The sequence below is a fragment of the Enhydra lutris genome, unplaced genomic scaffold (assembly GCF_002288905.1).
Source record: "Enhydra lutris kenyoni isolate GAN:26980312 unplaced genomic scaffold, ASM228890v2 scaffoldscaffold2, whole genome shotgun sequence".
In the NCBI taxonomy this organism is placed as follows: Eukaryota; Metazoa; Chordata; class Mammalia; order Carnivora; family Mustelidae; genus Enhydra; species Enhydra lutris.
Genome location: NW_019154086.1, coordinates 13,945,987 through 13,959,877, shown reverse-complemented (window position 1 = coordinate 13,959,877; position 13,891 = coordinate 13,945,987). Strand labels below are relative to the sequence as shown.

Genomic DNA, 13,891 nt, shown 5'->3' with positions numbered 1-13,891 from the left:
CTGCTACTTAATAACTTCCACATTTCACTCCAAAGAGACTGGCCAGGCACTTAAGCTCCCCCTCGGTGATCTCAGAGCATCTAGCCGTACAGTATCCCTTGAATCCACCCTACTCCTCAGGAGCATATATTTAGGTGTAGCATTCTAAAAGCCCTGCTTTTTCTTCAGCTCTTCATTCCAACTGTAGGTGCTGAAATTCTTCTATTCTTCAAATGCCATCTCCTTATGAAGCCTATTCAAATACCAACATCACAGTTGGGTGTTTTATTTTTCTGAAAACTGGGCAGTAGCAAAAGAGTATCAGACTAGAAATTAGACTGTTGATGGCTTCTTTCAAATGCTACTGCTTTTGACATCTGGACAACAAACCATGTTCCAGAGCCCCAGTTTCTTGTTCTGTAAAATAGGAATAAAATTAACCTACACACCTCACAGGTAGGTAGGAATGTAAGGAAGATCAATTATAATTTAAGTGCTAATGCTGTCATTGTATCACCTTTTATTATGCATACTTGTTTTTCCACCACAAATTATAAATATTTTTAAAAAGTCTACACTTTATATCTAGCACCCAACACATAGTAGCTATTCAAATGTATTTTTTTTAATTTCATGTCATAAAACATAGCACTCCCATTCCAGCATGAGAAATACAATCCATGCACTATTTATATATACTCATGCACTGATTTTTTTAAAAAAAAATCCACATGACATTTCTGGACCTCTGATTTAGTTCACCTGAAACCCAATTAGTTATCTGACGGGTGGGGACCCTTTAAAATGGCTGATAAATAACTAAATAATCAAAGAACTCCAAAAATTTTACAATATATAATATGTAAGTAATACAAAATACCCATGTGAGGTGACTTGTCATGGTGGTATACTATCCAATCCAACAAATTTATCCAGCATTCATAGTTGAGCGTTAGTGTTTTAGTTTACCTTAGAATTGTAAATATTGACATCACGGCTATTTCAGTGACATAAGACAACAGATAAAAAAAATGAATATACAAGAGAAACATATTAATTCATTAAGCTGAAAGATTCTGTTTTTTCCTCCTTATACAAAAGCAAAATTAATGATGGGCAGTGTTCACCAAAATTCAAAATAAAATGGAAAGGAGAGGGGAAACACCACTTTGGTCCTATAGAAACCTGTAAATCATATACTACGAGAACTTGAAGTCCTTGAGTTACCCCTGAAAACCTTGTTGTATCTTAAACCATGTAACATCTTACACCAGAAAACAAAAAAGCTACCTAAAATTAGTAGGGTCTTGTCTGAAGGACACAAGAACCAACGTGAACAGGCACTCCCTAGCCAAAAATGGGAGAATCTGAACATCAATACAAAAAATTATTAAAAATCTAAAACGCAAATATACTTATTTAAATCCATGAGTTCACAGGTTATGTCACACCACTGGCTAGTGTTTCTTGGCATTTTAGTATTTCACAAAAAAACTGCTCTCGTATCTAGTATCACATCCGCTCTTATATGTCATATCCACACTCTTGCACACACCTGTAATTCATTTTTAAATCTAAACTTACAAACTCTATAAAAATCATCCAGTCATAAACTTTAAACTACTCTTGCTATAGTGCCTGGTAAAGCTTCAATGGTTACTGATAAAAAACCTTACTAAGAGTCTGACTCTTAAAAATAATGGCTGAATGCCAAGAACAAGTAGCACCAAAATAAAGTCACAAGTAACTGGGCCATATTATGGATTAAGACGGATATGGGTAAAAAGGAAAGAATGAGTTAGACAGGAATGATGAACAGCAGTTGATGAGAAGCAAATTACTGTGTGTGTTCATTTAATTAAAAAAAAAAAAAAAAAAAAAAAAAAGCTCACCCTGTATGTGATGTTGCTGAGTCCCATAAACAAACATCAGGCAGCATGATGTAATAGAAAGAGTCCTGGACTGAGCGAGGGGACCTCTGTTCTAGTCCAAGGCCTCAGTTCCTCATCTGTAAAATGAGGGTGCTGAATTAGAGATCTGAGAGGGCTCCTCTAGCTTTAACATTGAGGGAGTCTACGGACAAACTCAAGAAGCAGCAATAAAATGTAGGACTTTTGTTAACAGTGAAGTTTAACTGTTAACATTGGAAACAGTGGGTGGGAACAGAGATGAAAACAATGTTCATAAAATTTTGAACTTCAAACAGCAATTACTTTATAATTTTTAACAGCTAGAAAGGTTTTTACAATATACCAGCCTTAGCAGCATTATCATCTAAATGAGTGACCAAATTCTGACCTGAAAAACCCTATTCACCTTTGGTCTGCCAGACAGCCCAAGTAAACCTAGACAACAGTGCAGAAACACCTTTGTCTAACAATTATGTTAAGTGATAAAGTGCCTCACAAGTGTCTCCAATTAACTAACTGAACAAAAAATAAAATGACAAGAAAAAATGATTAGAGTAAATTAAACAATTATTTAATTTTAATATGCAATAAAATAATTATGCTTGTGATATCCTTCTTTGTTAATGAGCATATATTCCCTATGCATAATAATTTTTTTTTTTTTGTTAACTGGTAAATTCTTTTCCCAATGACACTTAGAAACATTTAAAAAGTGTTAAGTTCTCTACACTGAAAGAAATCAAGCTTCTACTAGTAAATAATAGAAAGGCTCTGGTGTCTCAAAAAATTGGTTGTTGTCTAACTGCAATTACCTAAATAACATTAATTGCCTGGTCTGAGTAAATACTTCAGGGTCTAATAAACTGAATATTGAATCTAATAAACTGAATACTACGTTTTAAGTTCATATATCAGCTGACATTCTACTATTTATTTATTTATTGCTTACAAGAATGCTATGGTTCTTACCTGGCAGACTTAAAACTCCAAAGATCTAAGAACCGATAAACCTATCCCCACAATCAAGGTCTGTCACAAACCTACTCTTTTTAAGAATGTAATCTGTTATCTTTTAAAGGCTATAAATATACAATGAAACATTCAGTGAAAAAAAAAAAAAAACTTAAAAAAAAAAAACAACTTGTTTTTTAAAGCCTGTTTTATGCAAACTACCTAAAGTGATTATAAAATAACTTGATATACAGGCAATTCCATTAATTATTCATTTGAGCATTTCACCTTGGCAATATATTGCCTAGTAAGTTATTTAGAATCACTAATAAAATTCTCTCTAGTTGGTAGAAACAAAGGCAAAAATAAAGCAGTCTTGATGGCAATGAAATTTGTTCTTGATTAGTCTTAAAATGGTTGTGATATCTTTGTATCTTTGAGATAAAAGAAAAATCTGTGAAACAAACTTTTCCTTTACAATGAATTTATTTTCCATTTTAATTTGGGTATTTTGACTTATAATCCTAATGAGCTGATTAAAATAACCTTACTTAATGGCAAACAACAGAAATCAGGATGGATATGCAAAGCATATTTAGGGTTCTATTTTAAGCATGAGCTGTTTCCAGGAATTTTTTCCATCTACCTTACCACCCCCATGACTTTTTTCAGAGAGACTTAAACACTTAGCTTATTTACTGACAAAAATACTACAAATGATAAAATACTGTAAGCCATATTGTTTTTAGCCAGTATTATACAGATGTAAAAACCAGCTCCTGCAAAATTCAGGACCAAACTACTAACTTAGGTAGATTTCTCCTCTAGGAAGGGTTGGCACCAAGATCAGCAGGAGCTAAAGGAGAATTTGAAATTTAAATAACTAGTTGGTACATCATATGAAGCCCACTAGATTGTTCCTAACTAAATTTCTATTTGTAGAACATCAACACATTTGTAATTCTTTCCACCACTTATGTAAGTCATCACATGGTATAATTTGCTCAAAGACCAAAATACCTCATTTAGTTATCAATAATATAGAATTCTTGTAACACTATAAATGGCTAGAGCTGGGCACAACATAGCAGCACAAATGCTTTGAAAAAGTTATAATATCTAGAAATGGTAATTCTTTTTATTACTGCAATACAACTGGAGAGGGGAAAAAAACAAAAGGCTAAAAATAAGTCCAACTCCGACTATTTTGGTTACTAAGAAAACATGAAGCCTTTATAACACCATGCAATTTCATATAACTTTTTGTTTTCTAAAATATATTTAATAACTGCTTAGTTTTGTTGGAAATTCTTGTTTCAGGACTGGGGAAGAAAAAAGCTACCAATAAGAAAGAAACTGAGTTGATCAAATGAATGGCTAAAAATCTCACATCTCATTATTACAATTTGTAATTACTAATTTGTAATTATTAATATTATTTTATTTTTCTCTCATCCTCACCTACTTAAAATTTATTCTGATATGTAACATTTTAAAACTCTAGCCTATCAGAATAGATTTCCTAAGGGTAAATAAGGATAAGAAATGAATTAGTATTTTATAAATGTTATACTTAATATTGGGTATTATATTTTAATGGCACTACACCTATCTTTCCAAGTGTTATAAAAGAACCACAAAATTCTGGAACAATGATCATTTGCCTTTTAACCCAACAACTCATTAACATACTATGACCACATTCCTAAAATACAGGTTTTTAAAAACAAATTCTAAATAATACATTATATGTTAATAAAAATAATTTCAAAAACCCAAATTCTAATTTAACCTGGCTAACAATTCTAGCATAAAAATTATGCAGCATTCTTCTTTTGATAAATGAATACAACATACTTAGAAAAAATGCATCCTAAGCCAAAATTCATAAATGACAACTGGTCAATTTAAAAAATGGAAAGAGATTCTAATAGTTGTCTCTAATACTATTTTCACAAACTTGTTCAAAATAAGCAACCCAAGGGATTCCATCTCCCATTAATCATACTTGACTCTAAGCATACTCTAATTATGTACCCATCCCCTCAGAATTTATGTATTATAAATGATCTTAATGAGCCTTTGCTATATCACTTTGAAGGAATCAAATTATTTGTGTGGGTATGTTTTGTCTTCTCACTTTTATTGTTCATTTTCACTTCTGTATATCTTTCTGTATCCTAAAAAGTTCAGAGCTCAGTGTACAGGCACAAAAATGACAGTCATAAACTTAATTTTAAGTATTTTCAAATAAAAAAATATCAATTTTCATTAGATTACTAACAACCTATTAACAAACAGGAAACTGATTAAGAAAAATACTACCTACTATTATTTTTATAACATTTTATTATGAAAAATTTTATACACGCAGAAAACACTTTAAAAACTGTACAGAAGTATTCACACGGCCACCACGAGGATTCAGAATTAACATTTCCTTTTATTTGTCTTACCATTCTCTCAATTGATCTAACTACTGAAGCATTTCAAAGTAAGTTGCAGATCCGTATACCTTCCCCATATAAACTTCAGCTTCTCTGTTAACTATTTACAGTAAAGTACTTAATACAGTGTTTGTTTCAAAGAAAAAATTTACATAATATACAATGGATAGATATTAGGTTTACCATTCAAAGATATACTCGAGTAACCCAAATCCCTAACAGGACACAGGGTATTATCATCACCCTAGAAAGTTCTCATATGCCCATTCCTGCTTAAACCCTGTCTCTAACACCCATGCATCCATTTTTCTTAGCCCTGCCAACTACTCTTTTTTAAAACATTAATTTTGCCTGCCCCACCCTAACACACAATAGGTAAAATTTGCCTGTTTTTAGGACATGATATAAATGGTATCATCATTATGCCCTAGTTTTACATAAGGCTATGTTCACTCAGCATTCTGGTTCAGGAATTACCCCCAAGTTGCTGCCAGTATCAAGACTCTGTTCCTCTCTATTGCTCAGCAGTGTTGGGTTGTATGCACACAGCAGTTTATCTATTTTCTTGTTGACAGACATCTGAAATGTTTCCAGTGTAGGGGTCAGCCACATATTTGGCACAGTTTCTATACAGAATCTGGTATTCCACCATTGTGGTTCCTTCTTTTGCAGGATTTCCTCTCTCTTCCTCCTGCTGGACTCCCATCACTCCACAGCTGCTGTGGTATTCCTGAATTTGATCTGATTCCTCAAGCCAGTAAAGACTGCAAACAAGCCAGGAGAAGCCTGCCTGAAGCAAAACACCAGCAAGATGAGAAACTCACCCAAGGGCCATTCCTTTTTGTTGTTGTTGCTGTTGTTGTTGTTGTTAAAGAAACTGCTTCAAGTCCAGTTCCTACTTTTGTTTGCTCTACAGTGTCCACATGTTTTTTCACATACCATCCAGAGGCTGTATTCACAATCAGTGGGAGGATTTGTCTAGGAGGAGCCACTACTTCATATTTAAAATTATAACTCCCTATTTTTCCACTTCAGAAAAACTATTCTTTCTTTTCCACAAGGGCTTGACTAATCTAGTCCCTTTCGATCCAAAGAGTCAAACTAAACCAAGAAAAGGTCTCTGTGACTGGGAGATGTTGAGAGCTGGAGGAGGGAATACTGTAATTCTGTCCATGAACCAAGGCAAGTTCCAAAGGCAACCCAAGACATTTATGTAGAACACACCCAAAGAAGATTTTGAGACCCTCGACATAAGCCACTCTTCAGATACCACACTAACCCTGAGTGGTACATGCAAGGAGTAGGCCCACAGCAGCACAACAAAGCCTCTGAACACTGAACTGGCACTGGAGGCTGACACTGCCATGCCACAGACAAGGAGAACTAACCACGCGGATCACCTGTTTTACTTAAAAAACAAAACCCGCAACATTTGTAAGATACAATCCAAAATTATTTAACATACACAGGATCAGGAAAATCTGACCAACTCACACAAAAAAAGACCAGAATAAGGCCCCAATCTTGAGATTATTCAGATGTGAGCATTAGCAAACACAAAATGTTAAGGCAGCTATTTTAATCCACCCTCCACAAGGTGAAAGTGCATTAACAGAAAAGACAGAAGCTCTCAGAAGTATGAAAAGAACCAAATGGAAACTTTACAAGTGGGAAAAATCTAGGGGAAAAAAATGATTTGACGAATACAAGCACAAAAGAACACGAACACTGAATAACTGATTTCCCAAGAAAGAAAATAACACAAACAGATAAGAAAAATATCTAATTTTAATAAAAGAAAATTTTTCCCAAAATTTTGCATCTTTAGCACCAAACAGTAAACAAAACAAAAAACCTAGACTAAAATGCTTTAAGTCTCATTATTCTATCTTCTCCTGAGATCCTGTGCAAGCTCTCATGATTCACCTCTGAAAAACATTCTGATTCTCTATGATTTGTAGGATACAGAATTTTAAAGAATGCTGGACTACCTGAAGTTCATCTGGTTCAAGTCTTGGTTCTGTAACTATAACAAATGATGGGGCGCCTGGGTGGCTCAGTGGGTTAAAGCCTCTGCCTTCAGCTCAGGTCATGATCCCAGAGCCCTGGGATCGAGCCCCACATCGGGCTCTCTGCTCAGCAGGGAGCCTGCTTCCCTCCCTCTCCCTCACTCTCTGCCTGCCTCTCTGCCTACTTGTGATCTTTGTCTGTCAAATAAATAAATAAATAAAATCTTTAAAAAAAAAAAAAAACTATAACAAATGATGAAATGGCATCAGTTCTCTGAGCTCTAAGTCCTTCTTTGTAAAATTAGGACCTACTTAGGACAACTTACTTAACTTTATAAGGCAGACGCGTTGTTAGAGAAGACAGGTAGTTAGGCTCTAACAGGATACCTGGAGGTCAGCAGCAAGGGAGTCACACAGCCAGCTGTGGGGAACATCAGAGGCCTACCTGGCCACACTCCACATGAAACCTGAACCAGACAGGCCCACGATGGCAGATGCCACCACGGGGAAACCACTGACCCAATGACGAAGAAAATTCACAAAACCCTCATCCCCACTCCAAGTAATGGATATTCTAACCCCTAGTTAACAACCTTCAATAAAAGACAGAAACCCAACCCCCCCCACGCCCCCCCCCAACTGCCCTGGCCCCAGGGCAGCCCACATGCTCCAGTTTCTTCCCATCCCAGCTGTCACATCTCCAGAGTGTGTACTTTCACTTTAATAAACTTTCTTGTTTGTGTCATTCGCCCCTGTATTGTGTTTCTGTCGCTGAATTCTTTCTTGTGACAAGACCAAGAACCTTTGGTGACGGCACCTTAGGAACACAGGCTGGGTCTCTCCCCCAGTTCACCTGGCAACACCATGATCTAATTCTAGGAATGCTCTAAAGGTCATTCCTGTTTCCCCAGGCCTTAGCATTAGCCAAGTTCTTCACTGCTCTGATTACTTGTTTCTGGCAGATAAAGAGAACCCACAGGTCAGGAAGCTATGACTAGCAAAGTCTAGGGCAACACTGTAAACACACATACAATGTAAGCCACAATGCAAACTACATTATATAATCCTAAATTTCTAGTAGTCACATGAAAAATTTAAAGAGAAACAGGGGGCAATTATTCTAATAATATATTTTACTTAACCCAGTATACAACCCAATAAAATACATATGATCTATACATATATTTAACCCAAATGGGATTTCTTATAATCAATATTTCAAAATCAAGATTATACCTTGTCTTCGGAATCTAGTACGTACTTTATATTTACAGCACATCTCAGCTATGACTAGTCGTATTTCAAGTGTTCAATACCACACATTGCTCGTGGCTACACTATATACTGCAGGTCTAGATATGGTGGTGGAAGGGCAAAGGGAAAGGGACACAATGGCAAACAAGGGCCATGGTGTCTGGATGAGTCACAGAACACACACGCACACACACAAACTACAGACTGGTGATGATAAAAAGGACAGTCCTACATGGCAAGAAGATCAGAGAAAGTTTGTTTTTTAGAACCCACTTTAAGGGGGGAAAAAAAGATACATAAATGACTTCCATATCATTTCAAACTACCTGAATTTAAAGTATTTCTTTTTATGAAAGCTACTGTTTACTTCATCCTATCCACAACTGTGGGGAAATATCATGTAGGGAATATATTAAAAGGCATTATAAAACAAAATATTTCTCAATTAAATGGTTTTAAAGATTTAGGGAAGGAAACCCAAAATATACTTCAAAAGTAGACAATATTAACATCAAAGGTTTTATTGTGATTTAGTTTCTGAAATTTCGGCCAAAATATCAAATCCCTGCTTTGAATGAAAGCAACAAAAAGTCTTAAGTAAATTTACAAATACCGAAACCTCTCTCTATTTTTAAAACAGATATAATTTTTTTGTTTTGGACAGTATAACGATTTTATTCCTTAACTGTGTCTCATGCAAAAAAAAAGGGGGGGGGGATCTTTGTGAGAACCTAGGCTCCCACCCTAGTTTCATCTTGCCACAGTTTCAATCTTCTCAGAATTGCAGACATACTCAGGAAAGGACTGTGGAAACAAGACCTGGTTCAGAGTGGACTTTACAATTTATTATCTATGCGATTATAAACAGGAATAATGGATTCCTCATCTATAAAACAGAGATATTAACAACCTCACAAGATTACAGAAAGATTTAAGCAAGATATTTACTAACACAGAACATTCACTACACCTTCCATTTCTGGTCTGATTTTTATGTACTTTATCATTTATCAAAAAACTTTTAAATCAATCAAAATGTTTTTCACATTACACAGAAATAATTTAAATGTCTCCTACACATTTAAATTATTTCTGTGTAATGTGTTCTAAATTCGCAAACCCTTATGTTCCTAAGTCATTTTTTAAAAGTATCAGATTATAGGGGCGCCTGGGTGGTCAGTCTGGTTAAGTGTCTGACTCCTGATTTTGGCTCAGGTCAGGACCTCAGGGTCATTAGTTCAAGCCCTGCATCACTGGGCTCTCCACTGGGCTCAGCACTGTTCGTGGAGCCTGCTTAAGAGTCCCTCTCTTCTGGAGTCTCCCTCTGCCTCTTCTCCACACTCTCTCACTCTTAAAGTATCCAATTATAATGAACTCAAAATGATCCCATTAAACATCTGAATAAAAATAAACATCAAATCAGACTTTTATATAATATAGTGAAATAAGAACTTTAGCATCTTTTTCTTTTTTAAAAAAGATCCTCCTTATAGGAGGAAAACAGCAATCAGAGGGAAGGAGAGAAAATAGTCAATGAGAAGGATCTCTATTCCAATGAACCAAAAACAATCCAAAGATAGGAATGAAAGCATAAAAAGGGCCAACAAGGAGAAGAGAACAAACAGTACACATATTAAAACCAAAAATTCCTGTCTTTTACATACCAAACTTTACTAAGAATTTCTTTGGGAGCAAAAAATTAAAAATTAAGAAACAACAACAATAACAACAAAACGCATTACTGTGCACTAGAAAGATACATGGATTGATGAAAGAAAGGAGCAGTGGAAATAAAAAGAGACTCCTAACGGTTTCAATACACCCAAAAAACTTGCAATGGCCTGTAGGCTTCAAATTTTATGGCTATCTTGCTAATATGAAAGCATGTGGCCCAACCCTGAATGTGTTAGAACCTAGTAAGACTGAATTTAACATAGTCTGGGTAGTTTGAGAAGTTGGAAATACTTAGAAATAAGGCCAGAAAACAATGAGAAATAGGACACTTTTTGTTTCAATGTTATTCCATCAACCACCCATCCTTCTACCTCCATGTGGGTTTTAAATTCTTGCTCTCACTCTACTCTGAGTCCCTTGATGTAAGAAGAGAGCTAGGTTTTGTTTCTGACTGCATGGTGCCTCTATTAAGAATCTATGGAACTGACACCAAAATTATGTGAAGCATGAAGATAAATTTTTAAATAACAAAAACAACCCACCATAACAAGTTCTACTACAACATTTAATATAAGACTTAAATCCACGTAAGAATCCAAGCTTTCTTTGACTTTCAGATGATAGATAACCACAATCTTTCAGGTCCCATTTTAGCTATAGAAACCTCAACATTATGTAACATCATCCAATGGTAAAGATACAGGAGATCAATTAAATATAACCCCAACATGTATATGCTCTCCTTTTCTGAGTTTATCTTTTTTTGTTGTTTTTAATAAAAGATAAACTAGACATTTTCAAAGAGACAACTGCTCAGACATATACAAAGGCATAAGCCCTTCTGAAAGAAATTGAGCCTGTATGTATTTTCAGCTTCATCCATTAAGGGGGGAAAAATACCCTAGAGACTAAGAGTTTTTTAATATATCCATTTTACTACTGATTTGAAAATTAGTTCTCCAGAGGCATGAATTCTCAACCAAAAGAAAATACTTCACACAATGCCATCTATATGGTAATGCCATTCGTTCTTCACATTTAATAACACCACTTCGAAATTACAGGACAGTGAAAGATGATAAATAATGACAATAAACTTTTCTACAACAAAAAGAACAAATGAATTTACAGATAATATGATTAAAAAGTAGACAGTAAAAGAGGGGCGCCCGGGGGCCTCGGTTGGCTAAGCATCTGCCTTTGGCTCAGGTCATGATCCCAGGGTCCTGGGATCGAGTCCCGCACTGGGGTCCCTGCTTCTCCCTCTGCCTTGCTGCTTCCCCCTGCTTGTGTGCTCTCTCTCACAATAAACAAAATCTTTTAAATACAGGAAAAAAATTTTTTTAAAAAGTAGATAGTAAAAGGGAACAGAGATCACTGCTTCTTGGGAGCTACTTGGAAGGGTCACAACTCTTTGGGGCCTTATCTTCAATCTAACAAGCCACAACTTTTATCAGTTCTCAAGTTCTGGTTTTATCAGATAATCAAGTTCTGGGTGAACAGATGTTAACAAAACACACTAGAGCAACGTGAGAACGAGAAGAATGATCTACTAATTCACACTGAGAAACACAACTGCAGCCCGGAGTATTCACTAATGCACAAGTGTTGGTGGCACCCAGTCCACATCTCGCCACTCAATTTCCTTAGGAACTAAGCAGGTTCTTTCCACAAACACTTGAGGGTCAGCTCTGGCCAGAGGTTAGGTCAGGGAGGAGTTGCCAAGGAGCCGATACCCTCTCCTCCCCACAGCATAACTCCACCAATCGGGAATGAGAGTTGATAGACAAATCACTACAGCTTCACTGGCCCTGGAGTGCAACAACTCAGAGGCATTGTTCTATTCTATCTCCCAAGGTATAGGATGTAAGCCCCAAAAGTCCACAATAGTAACCTACTCTTTAAGGCAGCTGTCCTGGCCTCTTTGTCTCTTATTTCCCCACCACTCCCCACTCCCACAGGAATTTTCTGGGTTCACTTTTCAAGTAAAACAGTTCTTTCAAGGGTCTCATTCCACTGAAATCAAATCTAAGACAACTGGTGAGCATGGTTATTTTTTCTTAGTAGGAAAATCTTACTGTTAAGCCAAATTAATTTTAAGAAGTTGTGGGATGACTACAAAATCACAAAAAGAGAAAATAGGAGGTCTAAAGAACTGGTCAAGAAAAAAGACATTTATTTGAAAATAAGGATCTATCTTTCGAACAGTTCAAAGTAGAAGATACACAAACAGCAGTAAAACATACAAACTGATGCAAATTAGAACTACAGTGAGATACCATTTATCTATCAGATTAAATGCACATAGACAGACAGATAGACACACACACACACACCCAGAAAGTTCTGACTATACACTGTTTGCAAGTGAGTAAACAAGCAACCTCACACATTGCTGGAAGGAATTTAAGATGCCATAATGCCTAAGGGAATTTGGCAAATTGCCTTTAAAAAATGCATATTTATGATCACACCTAAAACTCCCATTCTTGAAACAGATATGGTACATCCATGTAAAAGACTATCACACAGCCATGAAAAGGAATGAGGACTGAGTCCATACAGTGCTATAAGATGATCTCCAATATAAGTATATACGTGGGTTTGCTTATTTTTTTTAAACTAGCAATTACAGATAAAAATCGGTTACCTAAAAGGGGAGTAAGAAAATAAAAATGTACCTTATTTTGAAGTAGCATAAGTGTTTTATATATAATTATAAAACAACACTATCAAAATATTTAAATTCTAAATACTAAAAATAAAATGAAATAAAAGGACCTTACTATATAACATGAAATATTAAATTTCATATTTCAAATATTTATTTCATAAAATGAAATAAATGGACCTGACTATATAATAAGATAGCAGAAAAATTGTGGATTTTTCTTCCAAGTGGATTTACTTCAAGTACTATAAAAGTAATACTTTGACTGTAAACTTCAGTGGGACATAGGCCGAAACTTAGGAATCATATTAGTGCTACTGGTTTAAATATAGAAATACATATTAAGATAAAAATCAGTATTAATATGACAGTTCTATATGCATTTTATATATTTTAACTCACAGGTTTCACTTATATAGTCTGTATTTTATATTTTAATAATATATGCTATTTTCTATTACATTTATATTTAATAATACATAATATTATAAATATATAGAAGAAAAAAGTTTATGTAAAAGCCAACTTAAAAAGGCTCCTTGGCCAAGACCATTTGAGCATCATAGTAAGAATAAACACTGCAATGCAATACACATATAAAATATTTAAATCCACAGGCCCAATGATACTTTAAAAAAAAAAGTCCTCATTGGTCTGCTTTCCCAAGACTCTAGGAAACAACTCAATAATTTGAAAAGTGGTAAAGAATCAAGTATTTCATATGCCTTTCCTGTGCAAACTGTGCCAGAGAGTAACCAAGTATCTGATGAGAAAAGTTTCTCTCTACAGAGATATTACAAGTCATAAATAATGCCTTGATATAATTAGGATATCAACATCTTGCATGTTCTCATTGAAGTAAGAAATCTGAACAGTGAGCAACAGTGACCTAATATCACAGAGACAACTAAATATGTACATCTTCCTGGAGTACTTAAGGACCTTCTTATGAAATATTCTGTCACCCTGACACCACAAAATAAAGAAAAACCTGAA

General features: G+C 35.2%; 1 protein-coding gene across 5 annotated transcripts in view; it reads right to left on the bottom strand.

Annotated features, from left to right (window-relative positions):
* Nucleotides 1–13,891, bottom strand: part of LOC111149169 (transducin beta like 1 X-linked receptor 1) — a 164,230-nt gene that overhangs the window by 68,731 nt on the left and 81,608 nt on the right. The window contains exon 4 of one of the 5 annotated variants that reach the window (XM_022506141.1): nt 1,872–1,987. The exons of the other annotated variants lie outside the window; for them this stretch is intronic. The gene's annotated coding sequence lies outside the window, so the exon portion shown is untranslated. The remainder of the gene's footprint in view (nt 1–1,871; nt 1,988–13,891) is intronic. 5 annotated transcript variants of the gene reach the window in all.